We start from the raw sequence: 18,439 nt of genomic DNA, 5'->3' as shown, positions 1-18,439 counted from the left end.
AGGTGTTAGGGCTAAAACTAAGCATAGATTACAAATGTATCCAAATGTTAATTTTTTTATTTCACCTTTATTTAACCAGTTAGGCTAGTAGAAAACAAGTTCTCATTTGCAACTGCGACCTGGCCAAGATAAATCATAGCAATTTGACACATACAACAACACAGAGTTACACATGGAATAAACAAAACATACAGTCAATAATACAGTTGCTTTTCACTCCTGCTCTTTCTCTCTCTCTCCCTCTCTCTCTCTCTTTAAATCCCCATCTTGTGTAACATGTGTCATATTGTGTTGGTCCACTAGGGACCTGTTGTCATTGTATTAAGTTCTAACCAATAACCTACACTGTTTGTGAATATGTATCTTATGTTATCATTTTGCTTGTTAGTAAATAAATAATCAACTAAATTTTTGTGTTATGGAATGATTAGTGAGACCCGGGTTTGTGCAGATTTACGAATTATGCAACGTTCAGAATGAGACTGATGAGGAAAATAATTAATTACTAACTGCTATGAAATCTATATATTCTGATATTCTTTGTGTTCGGGAAATGGTAACTCATTAAATAAACTTTTCCCGTGGTGCCCCAAGTTACTGAGTTAATTGTTACATGATTAATTTAATCAAGTAATAATAAACATCGTTAATTATTTGATAAATAGCATGTCATCATATTAACGATAGCAACGTCACGACATATTGCCGCCCTGTGCGAGGAATCTAAGATAAAACTAGGCCTCACTGTTCAGTCCGTAGGAATTGTGTAGCAAGATACTTATACACCAATAGCGCTATAGGCAGGATTATTGTTGAGTGACTTGTGTATGGTTCTATTTCACCCAGATACTAGTGGACAGAGGTTGCCTCATGTGTTGTATATCTGATGAAATTCAGTTTGTCGGGGATTTACTGAATGCTACGAGCTAGGGCATATGTACCAGCCGATGCAGGCATTCTGAGAAATATACTAGTGGGGCCCAACGTAGTGGTATTTTTGTCTCTCGCATTCAAAAGTGAGAAGACTCGGTCATTATTCATTTCTCGAGTGAGGTTATAGGGCCCGCCGATTGAAATTTGAATAGATATTGGCTTGACCAAGCGAGTAATTATCTCATCGTCTCTCGCGTTTTCAGTAGCGCAAGTAGACCAACGGTGTATTTCTGTGTTTTCAGCGGGTTCCGTTTAACATCACGAAAAATATTGTCGAATGGTTGAACTTGAGACGCCACTTAGTAAACTTGTTCTTTTGTTGGAGGGGACTGCTGATGTGCTGGAAAGTAAGATTCCGCACAAGTGAGACTAAGCATTGCACCAAATGCTAAGCTACCAAGGGGGTGCAGCCATTTTAGTTTTTCCCATTGTTGAAAGTGAAATCCCACGCCATGCGGGAATTCTGTGTGATTTCAGCTTGTGCTATCAGTGACCTCTGGTGGTGAAGAATCAGCAGTAATTGTTTTTAAATAATTCAGGTTACACTGTATAATACCATTTTAAACTTTCTACATTAACTTAGATAAAGCAACACTTTCAGGTTAATTAAAGTTGAATTCCCACATTACTGACCCAGTATTGATGGAAGTCCCAGCCTTGCTGGAATCCTGTGATTTCAGTTTGTGCTATCAGTGACCTTTGGTGGTCAATTTGCTTTTGCAAGCTCATTAGAGCCAACTCCTACATTACTGATCTGGTATTGTTAGAAGTTCCGCCTTTGCTAGAATCCAGTGTGACTTCAGCTTTCAGGGATAAGTGACCCCTGGTGGTGATGAATCGCAAGTAATTAATTAATTTTTTATAATTTCTTGTGACAACAACCATATGCTCACGTTTGTTACAATGGGGGACACTGTATGGTATCCAGCCAATCTCAACTGACTGGATATCATTGTTTCGTTCAATTTAATAAATACGTTTTAAAAAATTATAATAATATATAATAATATATACACTGCTCAAAAAAATAAAGGGAACACTAAAACAACACATCCTAGATCTGAATGAATTAAATAATCTTATTAAATACTTTTTTGTTTACATAGTTGAATGTGCTGACAACAAAATCACACAAAAATTATCAATGGAAATCCAATTTATCAACACATGGAGGTCTGGATTTGGAGTCACACTCAAAATTAAAGTGAAAAACCACACTACAGGCTGATCCAACTTTGATGTAATTTCCTTAAAACAAGTCAAAATGAGGCTCAGTAGTCTGTGTGGCCTCCACGTGCCTGTATGACCTCCCTACAACGCCTGGGCATGCTCCTGATGAGGTGGTGGATGGTCTCCTGAGGGATCTCCTCCCAGACCTGGACTAAAGCATCCGCCAACTCCTGGACAGTCTGTGGTGCAACGTGGCGTTGGTGGATGGAGCGAGACATGATGTCCCAGATGTGTTCAATTGGATTCAGGTCTGGGGAACGGGCGGGCCAGTCCATAGCATCAATGCCTTCCTCTTGCAGGAACTGCTGACACACTCCAGCCACATGAGGTCTAGCATTGTCTTGCATTAGGAGGAACCCAGGGCCAACCGCACCAGCATATGGTCTCACAAGGGGTCTGAGGATCTCATCTCGGTACCTAATGGCAGTCAGGCTACCTCTGGCGAGCACATGGAGGGCAGTGCGGCCCCCCAAATAAATGCCACCCCACACCATGACTGACCCACCGCCAAACCGGTCATGCTGGAGGATGCTGCAGGCAGCAGAACGTTCTCCACGGCGTCTCCAGACTCTGTCACGTCTGTCACATGTGCTCAGTGTGAACCTGCTTTCATCTGTGAAGAGCACAGGGCGCCAGTGGCGAATTTGCCAATCTTGGTGTTCTCTGGCAAATGCCAAACGTCCTGCACGGTGTTGGGCTGTAAGCACAACCCCCACCTGTGGACGTCAGGCCCTCATACCACCCTCATGGAGTCTGTTTCTGACCGTTTGAGCAGACACATGCACATTTGTGGCCTGCTGGAGGTCATTTTGCAGGGCTCTGGCAGTGCTTCTCCTGCTCCTCCTTGCACAAAGGCGGAGGTAGCGGTCCTGCTGCTGGGTTGTTGCCCTCCAACGGCCTCCTCCACGTCTCCTGATGTACTGGCCTATCTCCTGGTGGCGCCTCCATGCTCTGGACACTACGCTGACAGACACAGCAAACCTTCTTGCCACAGCTCGCATTGATGTGCCATCCTGGATGAGCTGTACTACCTGAGCCACTTGTGTGGGTTGTAGACTCCGTCTCATGCTACCACTAGAGTGAAAGCACCGCCAGCATTCAAAAGTGACCAAAACATCAGCCAGGAAGCATAGGAACTGAGAAGTGGTCTGTGGTCCCCACCTGCAGAACCACTCCTTTATTGGGGGTGTCTTGCTAATTGCCTATAATTTCCACCTGTTGTCTATTCCATTTGCACAACAGCATGTGAAATTTATTGTCAATCAGTGTTGCTTCCTAAGTGGACAGTTTGATTTCACAGAAGTGTGATTGACTTGGAGTTACATTGTGTTGTTTAAGTGTTCCCTTTATTTTTTTGAGCGGTATATATATAAAAAAATATATATATTTAACCCCTCCACCACCCCCCCTCTTCGGAGGACAAATATCTTATTTATTTATATGTTTTTTTACATATATATATACATTTTACATACATGGTAGTTTTATATATAACAACAATACATTACCAAACAAACTCTTTAATCCCAACCCTCAGCCACTCTCAGCCCATCCCACCTATCATCATAGACTGCCCTTGTTTGGTTTCCATTTGCCATATATTTTTTAATTGTGCTGTGATGTTTTACAAAATGTTTGAATCTTTCTAATCGTATATTATTCACAGATTGTGAGCTAAAGATGAAAACCTTTCCTACGAGTATTATTATATTATTTATTGACTGGCTATGGCTTTCCAGATCGCCCAACACTGCTATTTGTATGATGACTCAACGCTATACACGTCAGCTACTACAACGACTGAAATGACTGCAACACTCAACAAAGAGCTGCAGTTAGTTTCAGAGTGGGTGGCAAGGATAAATTAGCCCTAAATATTTCTAAAACTAAAAGCATTGTATTTGGAACAAAACACTCACTAAACCCTAAAACTCAACTAAATGTTGTAATAAATTGAGCAAGTTGAGATGAATAAACTGCTTGGAGTAACACTAAAATGTAAACTGTCATGGTCAAAACATATTGATGCAGTAGTAGCTAAGATGGGGTGAAGTCTGTCGATAATAAAGCAATGCTCTGCCTTCATAACAACACTATCAACAAGGCAGGTCTTACAGGCTCTAGTTTTGTCGCACCTTGACTACTGTCCAGTCCTGTGGTCAGGTGCCACAAAAAGGGACTTTGGAAAATTGCAATTGGCTCAGAACAGGGCAGCACGGCTGGCCCTTGGATGTACACAGAGTGCTAATATTAATAATATGCATGTCAATCTCTCCTGGCTCAAAGTGGAGGAGAGATTGACTTCATCACTACTTTTATTTCAGATCAAGTCAAAGTGTATTTGTCATGTGCACACAATTCAAATAGTCCGGGTAGCCATTTCATTATCTGTTCAGGAGTCTTATGGCTTAGGGGTAAAAACTGTTGAGAAGCCTTTTGGTCCTAGACTTGGCGCTCCGGTACCGCTTGCCATGCTTTAGTAGAGAGAACAGTCTATGACTGGGGTCTTTGAAAATTTTTAGGGCCTTCCTCTGACACCGCCTGGTGTAGAGGTCCTGGATGGCAGGCAGCTTAGCCCCAGTGATGTACTGGGCCGTATGCACTACCCTCTTATGAGAGGTGTTGAATGCACCGAGCTGTCTGTCTAAATGAGAGGTTTTGAATGCACCGAGCTGTCTGTCTAAACTACTGGCACACAGCTTGGACACCCATGCATACTCCACAAGACAAGTCACAAGAGGTCTCTTCACAGTCCCCAAGTCCAGAACAGACTATGGGAGGCACACAGTACTACATAGAGCCATGACTACATGGAACTCTATTCCACATCAAGTAACTGAAAGCTGTAGAATCAGATTTAAAAAACAGATAAAAAAAAACACCTTATGGAACAGCGGGGACTGTGAAGCAACACAATCATTGGCACAGACACATGCATACATACACACACACAAACACACACATATATGATAATATACGCACTATACATACACATTGATTTAGTACTGTAGATATGTGGTAGTGGTGGAGTAGGGCCTGAGGGTACACAGTGTGTTGTGAAGTCTGTGAATGTATTGTAATGTTTTAAAATTGTATAAACTGCATTAATTGTGCTAGACCCTAGCTAGCTACCTAGAATTACTGTCAAAAGTAGAAATGTTTTGCAATTTAGTTAACGCTACCCTAACCTAATTTTCCGAACATGTTACGTTATTATCCTAACCTGCTACGAAAAGTCAAATCTGACAGTCATTTTGACAAAAGCTGGATCCCTTCTAGTCTTGATCCTGTGTGTGTTTATCTCAGAAGGGCTGGAAGCGGAAGGGCTGGGGCTGTCCGATGTAAAATAATAGGGAAACTGGGATATTCAACAAGCGTAGGGTGCCGCCTTGACGTCTGAGGGCTTAGCCCCTTCATTACGGTCACCTTATGCTGACACATTAAAGCAGCGGTTCCAGACTCTCAAGTCAAGGACGTAGAAAGGCTGGTGTTAGCAAGACTATAAAAACTCAGCCTAATAAATGCAGTTTGAGGGTTCAATAGGCTCATCTTACAGCATACTGAATATGTACTTCCACAAAATATATAAATGTGCAGCAGGACCGGGTTTGGGAAACCCTGGTCAAGTATGCACCTACAAAAATTCTATGTCATCACTATGTTAATTGATTAAGTGCAGTCAATCATTTAGGATGAAAATATCTAGGTAGCCTAGTCAGCCAAACTTGAATACAAACCAAATTTAATCACATTCACATTTTGACCTGCCACATAAATAAATGGGCTTATATAGCTAAATACATGATGTTGTCACATAATTTCCTATGCGCAGAGGGGACAGGGTGCGTAGGCTGTAGGCTAGTTAGTCAGACTGAAAAATGAACCATATGAGTGCATTCATGGCACACCTCATATGTCAGTAGCAGATGGCTGACTAACGTTTCTGAGCTCATCCACAACACCCTATTGCATTACCTTCTCTTCATCTTCTCTGTGTGCTACAGCAGAAGCTAGGTAGTTACTTGAGTAAAGATACTTCAGATATAACTAGCTAACTTTAGATACCAAAAAATATAGCTACAGTAAAAAGACAAGGTAAATAGCTAGCTGGCTAACTAGCTACCTAGCTAAATAACATGACGAAGGGCTAATTCGCTAGTTAGCTAGCAAATGTTAGAATTCACTTTGGTGGCTAACATGTTCTTGATGTGTTCAATAATTTTAGCTAGTGATGGGACGATTGATACAGGAGCTCCATGCTCCAATGCAGTTTTCAAAGCACTACTGATCTGAAACTTCTTCTTCTTCAATTGTTTCACCGCAGTTGGCATCCAATGTTAATTGTGCATAACCGCCACCAGCTGGACGGGGTATTGAAAGAGAAAATAAAAAATCCATTGCGAGGAAAGAGGGAAATCTGACATCATACACAATAAAAAAATAGACACTTCAACAAACAAAACCCATTAAACTTCTTCAAAAACAGTCCATTCCAAAATACATCCCTACACAGGCTCAGGGGCCTGTGAGGGTGGAACATTCACCGACAGGATTTCTTGCAAGGCCTTGGCAGTGAAATTACGAAGACCCCAAAAACTTTCAGCTGCATTTACAATTGTAATACCCTTGTTTGAACTAGGTATTGAGTTGATTCTTGTTTGAACCAAGTAATGAGTTTATTTGTTATAATTAATTGGTATTATATTTAAAAGATGATTGAATTGCTCCTAAACTGTAATGTTGTTAATGCATTATGCTTTTTGAAGAAATATTTATTTAATGTATAGTGAATAGTTTGTTTTACTTTGAAGTTTAAGTTTTGACCAATAAGGTCGCTTGTTAAGTTGTGGCCAATGGGAGTTGACCTGGTTAACGGGAGGCCTGGGAAAAAAGAGAGGGAAAAAGACGTCGATAAAAGGATGGACGTTTTACATTAGGACCGTTGGTGAAGAAAAATTATAAAAGAAGATGACAGAACTAGAACAAAACCCATACCTACTAAGACATGAAGGGAAATACCAATTTTATTTTTAAAAGAGTTGTTATAATTTTGTTAAAACTTAGTAAAGACTGAAGCTACCGTCTCGTCGTGGAGGTATTTGCCAGCCTTGAGGTTAGCCTAGCATCGTGTGACACCAGGAGATAATTGCTTGGGAAGCTTAACGAGTTCGTATTCCCATGGGATATCGGTTACGGCTAAGGAGTACTGTCTTCATGGGTAGCTGTGCTTGCCTTGGACTTTGTGAGGAAACCTGCATGGAACTGCCATACTTCGCTGAGGGAATATCAACTTAGTAGTGAGTAACCACAACGTGAGGTGCTTCTGGATATTTTTGGGTGTCGTCATTTTTTTTTATAGCTCCAACGTGCGCCAACGGTTTATTTAAGCAAACTTGAAATAATTTGGACACGGTTTGTGCACAACTCATTGGGGTTTATTTTTTATTTATTTTGATGTTGTGTCTGAAGGTGTATTTGTGTTTGATACACATATGGAACCTTATGTATGTTGCCTTGGTGGAGTCATTGATTGTTTCAATTTAATGCATGGGATAGTTTATCCTGATTCAATAACAGAAACCTATAAACATTTCATCTGAAGTTAATACCCTATAGTCCTAACCCTAGATAGTTTACAATAGGAATTCTTATTGCAGATGTCCTTCTCACCTAAAATCCCATGCTGTTGAGATATTCTACATAAGTTAATATTGTGAGAGTCATATTCGAGCCTGGTGAGAGGGTTACACAATGATTCCAATTTTCTCAGACTCCTTCTCCGCTTGTGCTGTACAGTTTATGACCATTGCAATAAATAATACAAAGTCCACCTTTTTATCATGTAACATCTCATGATCCCGCAGTTGATGAGAAACCTTCACTGTTTCTTCCTCACCACTCATTCCTTCCACTCTTCTCACTGCCTCCAGATAGGAGACACGCTGGACACCACTTACTCTTGCCACCTCGGTCTCCTTCACCCAAACAGGGCACTCCAGGAATGTGGGCGTATGTTCGCCACCACAATTGCAGCATTTCACTTAATCTGGCATACGATACTCATCCTGTCCGCACACACTTGACACATTACCAAATCTTCTGCATTTATGACACTAAAGGCTTGTGCACAAACCTCTTACAGGGTATCTCATGAATCCTAACTTTATATGAGAAGGGAAAGACTTTGACAAAGAACAATAGTATGGATGAAGTACGGGTCAGTCGACATGCACCAACCACTCCATCTATTTCTTTAGTTATATTATCTGCCTTTACGTCTTGCACCACCCCCTTGATAGGGGCCCTGCTTCGAGTATCCATACAGGAAACATTCCACTCCGAATCTTTTTGAATGGCGCTGGGGGGGATGCCTGCTGTTTTACAGGCTCCTAACCAATTGTGCTATTTTGTGTGTTTTCTTTCATGTTATTTGTAACTTTTTTTTGTAGATAGGAGTTCTTATTGGAGATGTCCTTCTCACCTAACATCCCATGCTGTTGAGGCACTCTACATAAGTTAATACTGTGAGAGTCATATTCGAGCCTGGTGAGAGGGTTACACAATGATTCCAATTTTCTCAGACTCCTTCTCCGCTTGTAGATTTCTGCCACAGTCTCTTATGACCGAAAATAGCTTCTGGATATCAGAACAGTGATTACTCACCTCGAACTGGATGAAGATCTTTTCTTTAATGAGTCGGAAGCAAAGGATTTACTGCTACTACCGGACCAGGCCCAAATCCCCGTCATTCGCATGAAGAGACGCCGCTGATAAGGGAGATGCAGATCCGGGTGCCTTGTGAGAATCCGTCGGCAAGTAGGTAACCTGCCTCTACCATCCAGCCTATTGGCCAATGTGCAATCATTGGAGAATAAACTGGATGTGCTCTGTTTGTGACTACACAAAAAATGTAATATCTTATGTTTCTCCGAGACGTGGCTGAACGACGACATGGATAATATGTGACTCGTTTCAGGAAACTAGGCATATGTCGCGCGTCACTACTTCACAGGAGTGCCATCTGAAAGTAAACTTTTTTTAATCAAAAACGCATTTTTGCCAAAAGAAAGCATGTGAACTTTCATGTGCCTTATTAACAAACTTGTATGCCATCTGTAAATAGAAATAAAATTGTTAAATTAATGGGCCTAGTTGGTTCAGCCATGGAAAAAGACAGCCAGCTGAACATGCCAAGAGGCTCAGTTGGTAGAGCATGGTGTTTGCAACGCCAGGGTTGTGGGTTCGATTCCCACGGGGGACCAGTACGGAGGGAAAAAATTTTTATGAAATGTATGCATTCACTACGGTAAGTCGCTCTGGATAAGAGCATCTGCTAAATGACTAAAATGTAAATGTAGATGAGTTCGGATTAGTCTGCCATGTAGCACGCTTCAGTCTATAACATGAGCTCGTCAGTATGTGTAGGTAATCCTTTCTAACCCAGCTTTTTTGAAGATATCACGCACTGAACTGCATAAGTGTTGCTCTACTCTTTCTGGAGGACCGAGTTTTGAAATCAGTGGAATTAGAGTATGATAGCTAAGTAGATTTGATTCTGGCGTTTGATTGCAAATATGCAGGCAGTCGAAAGAGAACACACAGAAGGCTGTTGTATAAAACACCTGTCTCCAGATGACATCTTCAAACTAAGGGCAACCATGGCATCTGTGACAGAGAGGGAGAGGAGTCCATCCATGCATACAGGTAAAATATTCTAGCTAGCTACATTTTCATTTATTACATGTTTCTAATTTTGTCAGAAAGTAATTTTCCTTTCAAGTTAAGGTGTAATGTTAGCTAGCTAACTAACGTTATCTGGCTGGCTAGCTAGCGTTACGTGTATGATCTGTGTAGTAATATTATTTTTTATCTCAGAGCCAATTGCATTGCTCGTTATAACCTAACGTTAGCTAGCTAACATTGAACCTGGTTGGTTAGCTACCTGCAGATTCATGCAGGGTAGTAACATTGTGAGTTGGGATTAAGGTTCATTGTTTAGCTAGCTAGCTACATGTCTAAACAAAAGACTCCACTAAGTAACTATTTCAATAGATGTTTAAGATGTCACTGCGACAACTGTCGATAGACGTAGCTGGTAAATTTTCTCTGGCTATCTACTACAATTTCAGAGCACTCTCATCTGGGTGTGCCAGAGCGCAGAAAAACATTCAAGGGCCATTTTCTCAAAAGTGAGGTTACAAGTTTATCAACTTTCAGAGCAGAATTACTTTCCCATTGTTCCTCAACTGTAGTGTATGATATACCATTTTCTAGCTATGAGTCTCTACTTTTATCCAGTGTAAAAAATACTATTTCAAATGTTTCTACATAAGACCGAATCTTGGCTGGGTTTTCCATGCAATAAAAAAAAATCTAACATTAAAAAAGTCTCGGTTTTAATTGCCTGAGGTAGAGTACCTCATGATAATCTGTAGACCACACTATTTACCAAGAGTTTTCATCTATATTTTTCGTAGAGACTTTAATACGGGAAAACATAAATCCATTTTACCTCATTTCTACCAGTATGTAATATGTGTAACCAGAGGGAAAAACACTCTAGACCACCTTTACTACACACAGAGAGACGCATACAAAGCTCTCACTCGCCCTCCATTTGTCAAATCCTGCTTACAAGCAAAAACCAAAGCAGGAAGTACCAGTGACTCGCTCAATACGGAAGTGGTCAGATGACGCAGATGCTAAGCTACAGGACTGTTTTGCAAGCACAGATTGGAATATGTTCTGGGATTCATCAAATGACATTGAGGAGTATATGACATCAGTCACCGGCTTCATCAATAAGTGCATCGATGACGTTGTCCCCACAGTGACCGTAAGTACATACCCCAACCAAAAGCCATGGATTACTGGCAACATCCTTACTGAGCTAAAGGGTAGGAGCTTCCAAGGAGCCCGGACATTTTATAAGAAATCCCGCTATGCCCTCAGACGAACCATCAAACAAGCAAAGTATCAAGACAGGACTTAGATTGAATCCTACTACACCGGTTCTGACGCTCGTCGGATGAAGCAGGGCTTGCAAACTAATACGGACTACAAAGGGAAGCCCAGCTGCCCAGTGGCACGAGCCTACCAGACAAGCTAAATTACTTCTATTTGTGCTTTGAGGCAAGCAACTGTGTAGGTTCCATCCCTCTCTTCGCCCAAACCTGGGCTCGAAACAGGGACCCTTGCACACATCAACAACTGACACCCCACGAAGCATCGTTACCCATCGCGCCACAAAAGCCGCGGCCCTTGCAATGCATGGGGAAACTCTACTTCAAGTCTCAGAGCGGGTGACGTCACTGATTGAAATGCTATTAGCGCGCACCACCGCTAACTAACTAGCCATTTCACATCGGTTACACAACACTGAAGCATGCATGAGACCACCAGCTGTTGCGGACGACTGTGTGATCACATTCTCCGTAACCAATGTAGGTAAGACCTTTAAACAGGTCAACATTCAGAAGGCCGCAGGGCCAGAAGGATTACCAGAACGTATACTCAGAGCATGCGCTGACCATCTGGCAAATGTCTTCACTGACATTTTCAACCCGTACCTGTACCTAATTGTAAGACTCCAGCCACCCTAGTCATAGACTGTTCTCTCTGCTACCGCACGGCAAGCGATACCGGAGCACCAAGTCTAGGTCCAAAAGGCTCCTTAACAGCTTCTATCCCCATGCCATATATAATTATATCGTTTTATAGATACACCTCTCCTGAATCGACCCACGTCGTCCGATTTCAAAAAGGTTTTACAGGAAAAGCAAATCATTAGATTATGTTAGAGGAGTCCATCGTAAAAAGCAGCAACATAGCCATTTTCCGACCAACCACATGCATCACAAATAACCAAAAAACAGCTAAATGCAGCACTAACCTTTTACAAACTTCATCAGATGACGCACCTAAGACATCATGTTACACAATGCATGCATTCTTTTGTTCAATAAAGTTCATATTTATATATGAAAACAGCATTTTACATCGGCGTCTGACGTTGACTAACTATTTTCCCGTCAAAAGCATCCGATGAAACAGTGCTACAATTTACGGAATTACTATTCGAAAACATGTTTAAAATGTAATAATGTCATTCTAAGATTTATAGATGAATATCTCTTGAAAGCACCTGTCATACCAGATTTAAAAATAACTTTACTGGGTAATCACACTTAGCGATAAAAGGGGATGCGATACTCAGAAAATGAGCTGGTAAATACAGCTCGGCGCCATCTTGGAACAATCGCATATCACATCTAATGTTGTATAATATTGTCAATAATCCCTTACCTTTAGTTGTCTTCATCAGAAAGCACTTCCAGGAATCCCAGGTCCACAACAGATGTATTTTCGGTCGAAAAAGTCCATCCTTTAAGTTCCATTAGCTTGCTGTTGTTAGTGCGTCCGAAGGGTGTATCCAACTACTCTGCCTTGCGCGCCACAGTGGTTTCGAAATAATCCTTTTTTTTTCACATTTAGGTTCGTTCAAACATGTCAAACGTTGTATAACATAAATCTTCAGGGCCTGTTTCAACAAGAGAGCCAATTAGATTCGAGGGGGACGATTTCAATGTGTTTCAAAACGTTTCCAAAGGTGGGGGTAGACAGGGCCGCCGGCGTCATAATGGTGATGGCCCTCCCGCTATGACCAATTTCCAACGCGTCTCATTCACTGAGTTTCGACAGTAGAAGGCTCAAAACACTTTGTAAAGACTGGCGACATCTTGTGGAAGCAATAGGAAGTGCTCAATAAACGATATCTCACGGTGTGAATAATAGGCGACGACGTGAAGTTGAGTCCACAATTCAGAATTCCACTTCCTGGTTCAATCGGTCTCGGGGTTTTGACTGCCATATGAGTTCTGTTATACTCACAGACACCATTCAAACAGTTTTAGAAACTTTAGGGTGTTTTCTATCCACAGGTATTAATTATATGCATATCCTAGCTTCTGAGTCTGATTAGTAGGCCGTTGAAAATGGGCACGAATTTTTTCCAAAATGCGCTGTGGCGCCCCCTATCCTAGGGTAACGTCAAGAGGTTAAAACTTCTGCTTCTGCTACGCAGACACAAATAAATCTAAATAAGACCACTCCTCGTTACTCTCACGACTCAACACTTTTCTTCAACACATTCTCACTCTCTGTGCTATTATCTTTACCCGACTCACTAGCAGTTTCAAACAAAACCTCAGTTTCTGCCATCTTCCAAAACTTAGTCAGGAATCCCTCCACCCAAGCGAACTGGCTAGCTTGCTGGCTACACTGAACAAAATCATGTAAAGTGCATGTTTCATGAGCTGAAATAAATTATCGCAGACACTTTCCATATGCACAAAGTTTATTTCTCTCAAATGTTGTGCACACATTTGTTTACAGTTAGGCCATCGTAACTGACTTCAGTGGGAAAATGCTCACCTTTGATGGCCAGTGGCATGCTGGAGAAGTGTGCTCTTCAAGGATGAATCCCAGTTTCAGCTATACAGGGCAGATGGCAGACAGCGCTTATGGTGTCGTGTGTGCGAGCGGTTTGCTAATGTAAACGTTGTGAACAGAGTTCCCCATGGTGGCGGTGGGGTTATGTTATGGGCAGGCATAGGCTACGGACAATGAACAGAATTACATTATATCGATGTCAATTTGAATGGACAGAGATACCGTGATGAGATCCTGACGCCCATTGTTGTGACGTTAATCTCCGCCATCACCTCATGTTTCAGCGTGATAATGCACAGCCCCATGTTGCAAGGATCTGTACACAATTCCTGGAAGCTGAAAATGTACCAGTTCTTCCATGGCCTGCATACTCACTAGACATTTCACCCATTGAGCATGTTTGGGATGCTCTGTATCGATGTGTAAGACATTGTGTTCCAGTTCCCGCCAATATCTAACATCTTCGCACAGCCATTTAAGAGGAATGGGACAACATTCCACAGGCCACAATCAACAGCCTGATCAACTCTATGCGAAGGAGATGTTGTGCTGCATGAGGAAAATGGTGGTCACACCAGATACTGACTGGTTTCTGATCCACGCAGCTACCTTTTTCTTAAGGTATCTGTGACCAACAGATGCTTATCTGTGTTCCCAGTTTCTTCAATTCCAATTTGCTTTCAAACACAGGCTTTTTTCATGATGCATCACCTGAACGGTACCTCAGCAGGTAGAGTTTGGGTCTTGGGGAACAAATCACTCAGGGAATGGGGTCGAATCACGGTGAAAGCATATTTAAAAAATGTTGTGTGACACCACACTTTCTGCGCATTGTTGTTTAAACAATTGATTTATTGAGTAAACTATAATATTCTGTCTTAAGCATCCTAAATAATGCCATATATTCAGTTTTTGGTTGCATAAAAAAGGGATTCACAGCAAAATAGGGAAGCATGGAATGTGCAAACCTGCTATAGTAACTGATTGTAGGCTACGAAGATTAGTGACTAACCGCTGTGCCATGGAGATTTGATGAATAGTGTGGAGAATAGCTTGAATAGTGTAGTTGAGGGGTGGAGGAATAGAGGTCCCCATCCATGGGAACACCTGTGTCCCACTCCATATCCGGCTTGAAGGACCACTTGTTATGGCAGGTTGCCTATTTTGAATGCACATGTAGGAGCTGATACAGGTGCAGGTGTCCCAGTTTACATTTACGTCATTTAGCAGACGCTCTTATCCAGAGCGACTTACAGTAGTGAATGCATACATTTCATACATTTTTTATTGTACTGGCCCCCCGTGGGAATCGAACCCACAACCCTGGCGTTGCACACACCATGCTGGCGTTGCAAACACCATGCTCTACCAACTGAGCCACAGGGAAGAGAGTTATAGAGAGTTGCATATAGAGAGTTGCAACTGACATTTATTTTATCCTTTCAATTATCCATTTCAATTCTATAAGTGTGTGCTAAAAATAATAAACAGAAGCAAAATATATTTGCATTAGGATATTTTACATCAAACAATAATTGAAATAACATAATTCCTCCTAATACATATTTCATCATAAATGTATAAATCAGATCATTTCAATACATATGCAAAAATTCCTATACATATCCACGTGGCAACAACTTAACATCCTACCGCTAATTATACAGCAGCAAATCTTGAAATGCGCATCTATACACATGAAAAAGAAAGTAAAATATAAACAATATTTTGGGTTATTCACATTGGATACTGTGACGCACAGATAACAGAAATAAGGGGATACATGCGGGAGAGTTCTTCACAACTGCATGGGTTGTTTGGCATTGGACAAAGGAACTCAGGTTTTTAACAAACATCTCTATGGCGCCTGCAATTTTTAATTTATTTTAAGTTATTTCACCTTTATTTAACCAGGTAGACTAGTTGAGAACAAGTTCTCATTTACAACTGCGACCTGGCCAAGATAAAGCAAAGCAGTTCGACACATACAACAACACAGCATTACACATGGAATAAACAAACATACAGTCAATAATACAGTAGAAACTGTCTAAATACAGTGTGCAAATGAGGTAAGATAAGGGAGGTAAGGCAATAAATAGGCCATAGTGGCAAAGTAATTACAATATAGCAATTAAACACTGGAGAGATAGATGTGCAGAAGATGAATGTGCAAGTAGAGATACTGGGGTGCAAAGGAGCAAAATTAAGAAATAAATACAGTATGGGGATGAGGTAGTTGGATGGGCTATTTACAGATGAGCTATGTACAGGTGCAGTGATTTGTGAGCTGCTGGTGCTTAAAGTTAGTGAAGGAGATATGAGTCTCCAGCTTCAGTGCTTTTATAGTTCATTCCAGTCATTGGCAGCAGAGAACTGGAAGGAAAGGCGGCCAAAGGAGGAATTGGCTTTGGGGGTAACCAGTGAAATATACCTGCTGGAGCGTTTGCTATGGGTGGGTGCTGCTATGTTGACCAGTGAGCTGAGATAAGGCGGGGCTTTACTTAGCAAAGACTTGTAGATGACCTGGAGCCAGTGGGTTTGGCGACGAGTATGAAGTGAGGGCCAGCCAACGAGAGCATACAGGTCGCAGTGGTGGGTAGTATATGGGGCTTTGGTGACAAAATGGATGGCACTGTGATAGACTGCATATAGTTTGCTGAGTAGAGTGTTGGAGGCTATTTTGTAAATGACATCGCCGAAGTCGAGGATCGGTAGGATGGTCAGTTTTATGAGGGTATGTTTGGCAGCATGAGTGAAGGATGCTTTGTTGCGAAATAGGAAGCTGATTCTAGATTTCATTTTTAATTGGAGATGCTTAATGTGAGTCTGGAAGGAGCGTTTTCAGTCTAACCAGACACTTAGGTATTTGTAGTAGTCCACATATTCTAAGTCAGAACAGTCCAGAGTAGTGATGCTGGACGGGCGGGCAGGTGCGGGCAGCGATCGGTTGAAGAGCATGCATTTAGTTTTACTTGCATTTAAGAGCAGTTGGAGGCCACGGAAGGAGAGTTGTATGGCATTGAAGCTCGTCTGGAGGTTAGTTTTAACAAAGTGTCCAAAGAAGGGCCAGAAGTATACAGAATGGTGTCGTCTGTGTAGAGGTGGATCAGAGAATCACCAGCAGCAAGAGTGACATCATTGATGTATAAAGAGAAAAGAGTCGGCCCGAGAATTGAACCCTGTGGCACCCCCATAGAGACTGCCAGAGGTTCGGACAACAGGTCCTCCGATTTGACACACTGAACTCTATCAGAGAAGTAGTTGGTGAACCAGGCGAGGCAGTCATTTGAGAAACCAAGGCTGTTGAGTCTGCCGATAAGAATGTGGTGATTGACAGAGTTGAAAGCCTTGGCCAGGTCGATGAATACGGGTGCACAGTATTGTCTTTTATCGATGGCGGTTATGATATCGTTTAGGACCTTGAGCGTGGCTGAGGTGCACCCATGACCAGCTCTGAAACCAGATTGCATAGCGGAGAAGGTACAGTGGGATTTGAAATGCTCGGTAATCTGTTTGTTGACTTGGCTTTTGAAGACCTTAGAAAGGCATGGAAGGATAGATACAGGTCTGTAGCAGTTTGGGTCTAGAGTGTCTTGGTGGGACCGTTAACTAAAAGTGCAATTAAAGTAACAGTTAACTAAAACGTGTGAGGAAAAATTAAAGACTTTTCTACACTTACATATAAACATCATACACTGCTTTTCATTGCTGACCAGCAGGTGTCACTAATGTGAATTGTATTAAAAGCTCTGAGTAATTAACTGTTTTTCGGCACAATTTGGTGAAAGCCCCAAAGGCTTCAGAAAGCCTCAGTTTCACATCACAAACTTTAGCTAAATAGTGATTATCTTCATACCTGACATTTTTTATAATATGCACTGAGTGTAGTAGAACAACTTTGCAACAGATGAGTGGTAGCTAGTTTCTGCCAAAAAGTGGGCGTAACTACGGGGAATTGAGTAGGGGTACGCAGAGTACTTAGACAAAACAAGTATCATAACGGATATGGAGAATTTTCCGAATAAGATGATGACATTAGTATTTTTGTAATTATCCGCAAATCGGGAAAAAAACAAATTTTTTAGCTGCCAGCACGCATCTCTCTTTCACTCAAACAGTGTGAAGCACTGTGTGCTCCAAACAACTATTGGCTAGTTCTTCTGTCTGAAAAGAAACTGGTGGAGTATCCGTTGAACCTGCTGCAATGACTGGATTAGTACAAGCCAGTCTCTGTCTGCTCTCATTTCCCCAGACAGACACGCGCTGCCCTTTTCACTCACTCACTCACTCACTCACTCACTCACTCACTCACTCACTCACTCACTCACTCACTCACTCACTCACTCACTCACTCACTCACTCACGTACGTCTCAGGGCACAAGCCTCACCCTTCTCCAAACATCATGTATGAATCAGAACCTATTAGCTAATCATTGTTGTTCAATCTAGTTATTTTTTGTAGACCTTGCTGAGGCCATACAGTATGGTTGTTTTTGTCTGCCTACTTGGTATTGTTTTGTAGGCCTACTTTGTCTTTAAATTATTAAGGGATAACCATAACTATTCCACGAGAAGGAGTGAAACTGACGTTCCTTTTAGATTTAAAAGTGGTATGGGGAAGTAAACTTTTTCAAACTCAGCTGCCATTCTTTGCAATAGTCTTCTGAAATAATTTGAAACTTAAAACCTCCATAGGTAGTTTCAAGTTCTCACTGAAAAAATTGCTAAATAGTAGTATGTCTCAAAAGTGAGTCATAAGATTATAGTACGTGGCTGAGAAGGAAATGCCTGGGATAGCTTGGGGTAGCCTTTTGCTACCTG

This window comes from Salmo salar, chromosome ssa22, assembly GCF_905237065.1.
Source record: "Salmo salar chromosome ssa22, Ssal_v3.1, whole genome shotgun sequence".
NCBI lineage: Eukaryota > Metazoa > Chordata > Actinopteri > Salmoniformes > Salmonidae > Salmo > Salmo salar.
The sequence above is the reverse complement of the archived record's forward strand: the minus strand, read 5'-3'. Positions refer to the sequence as shown.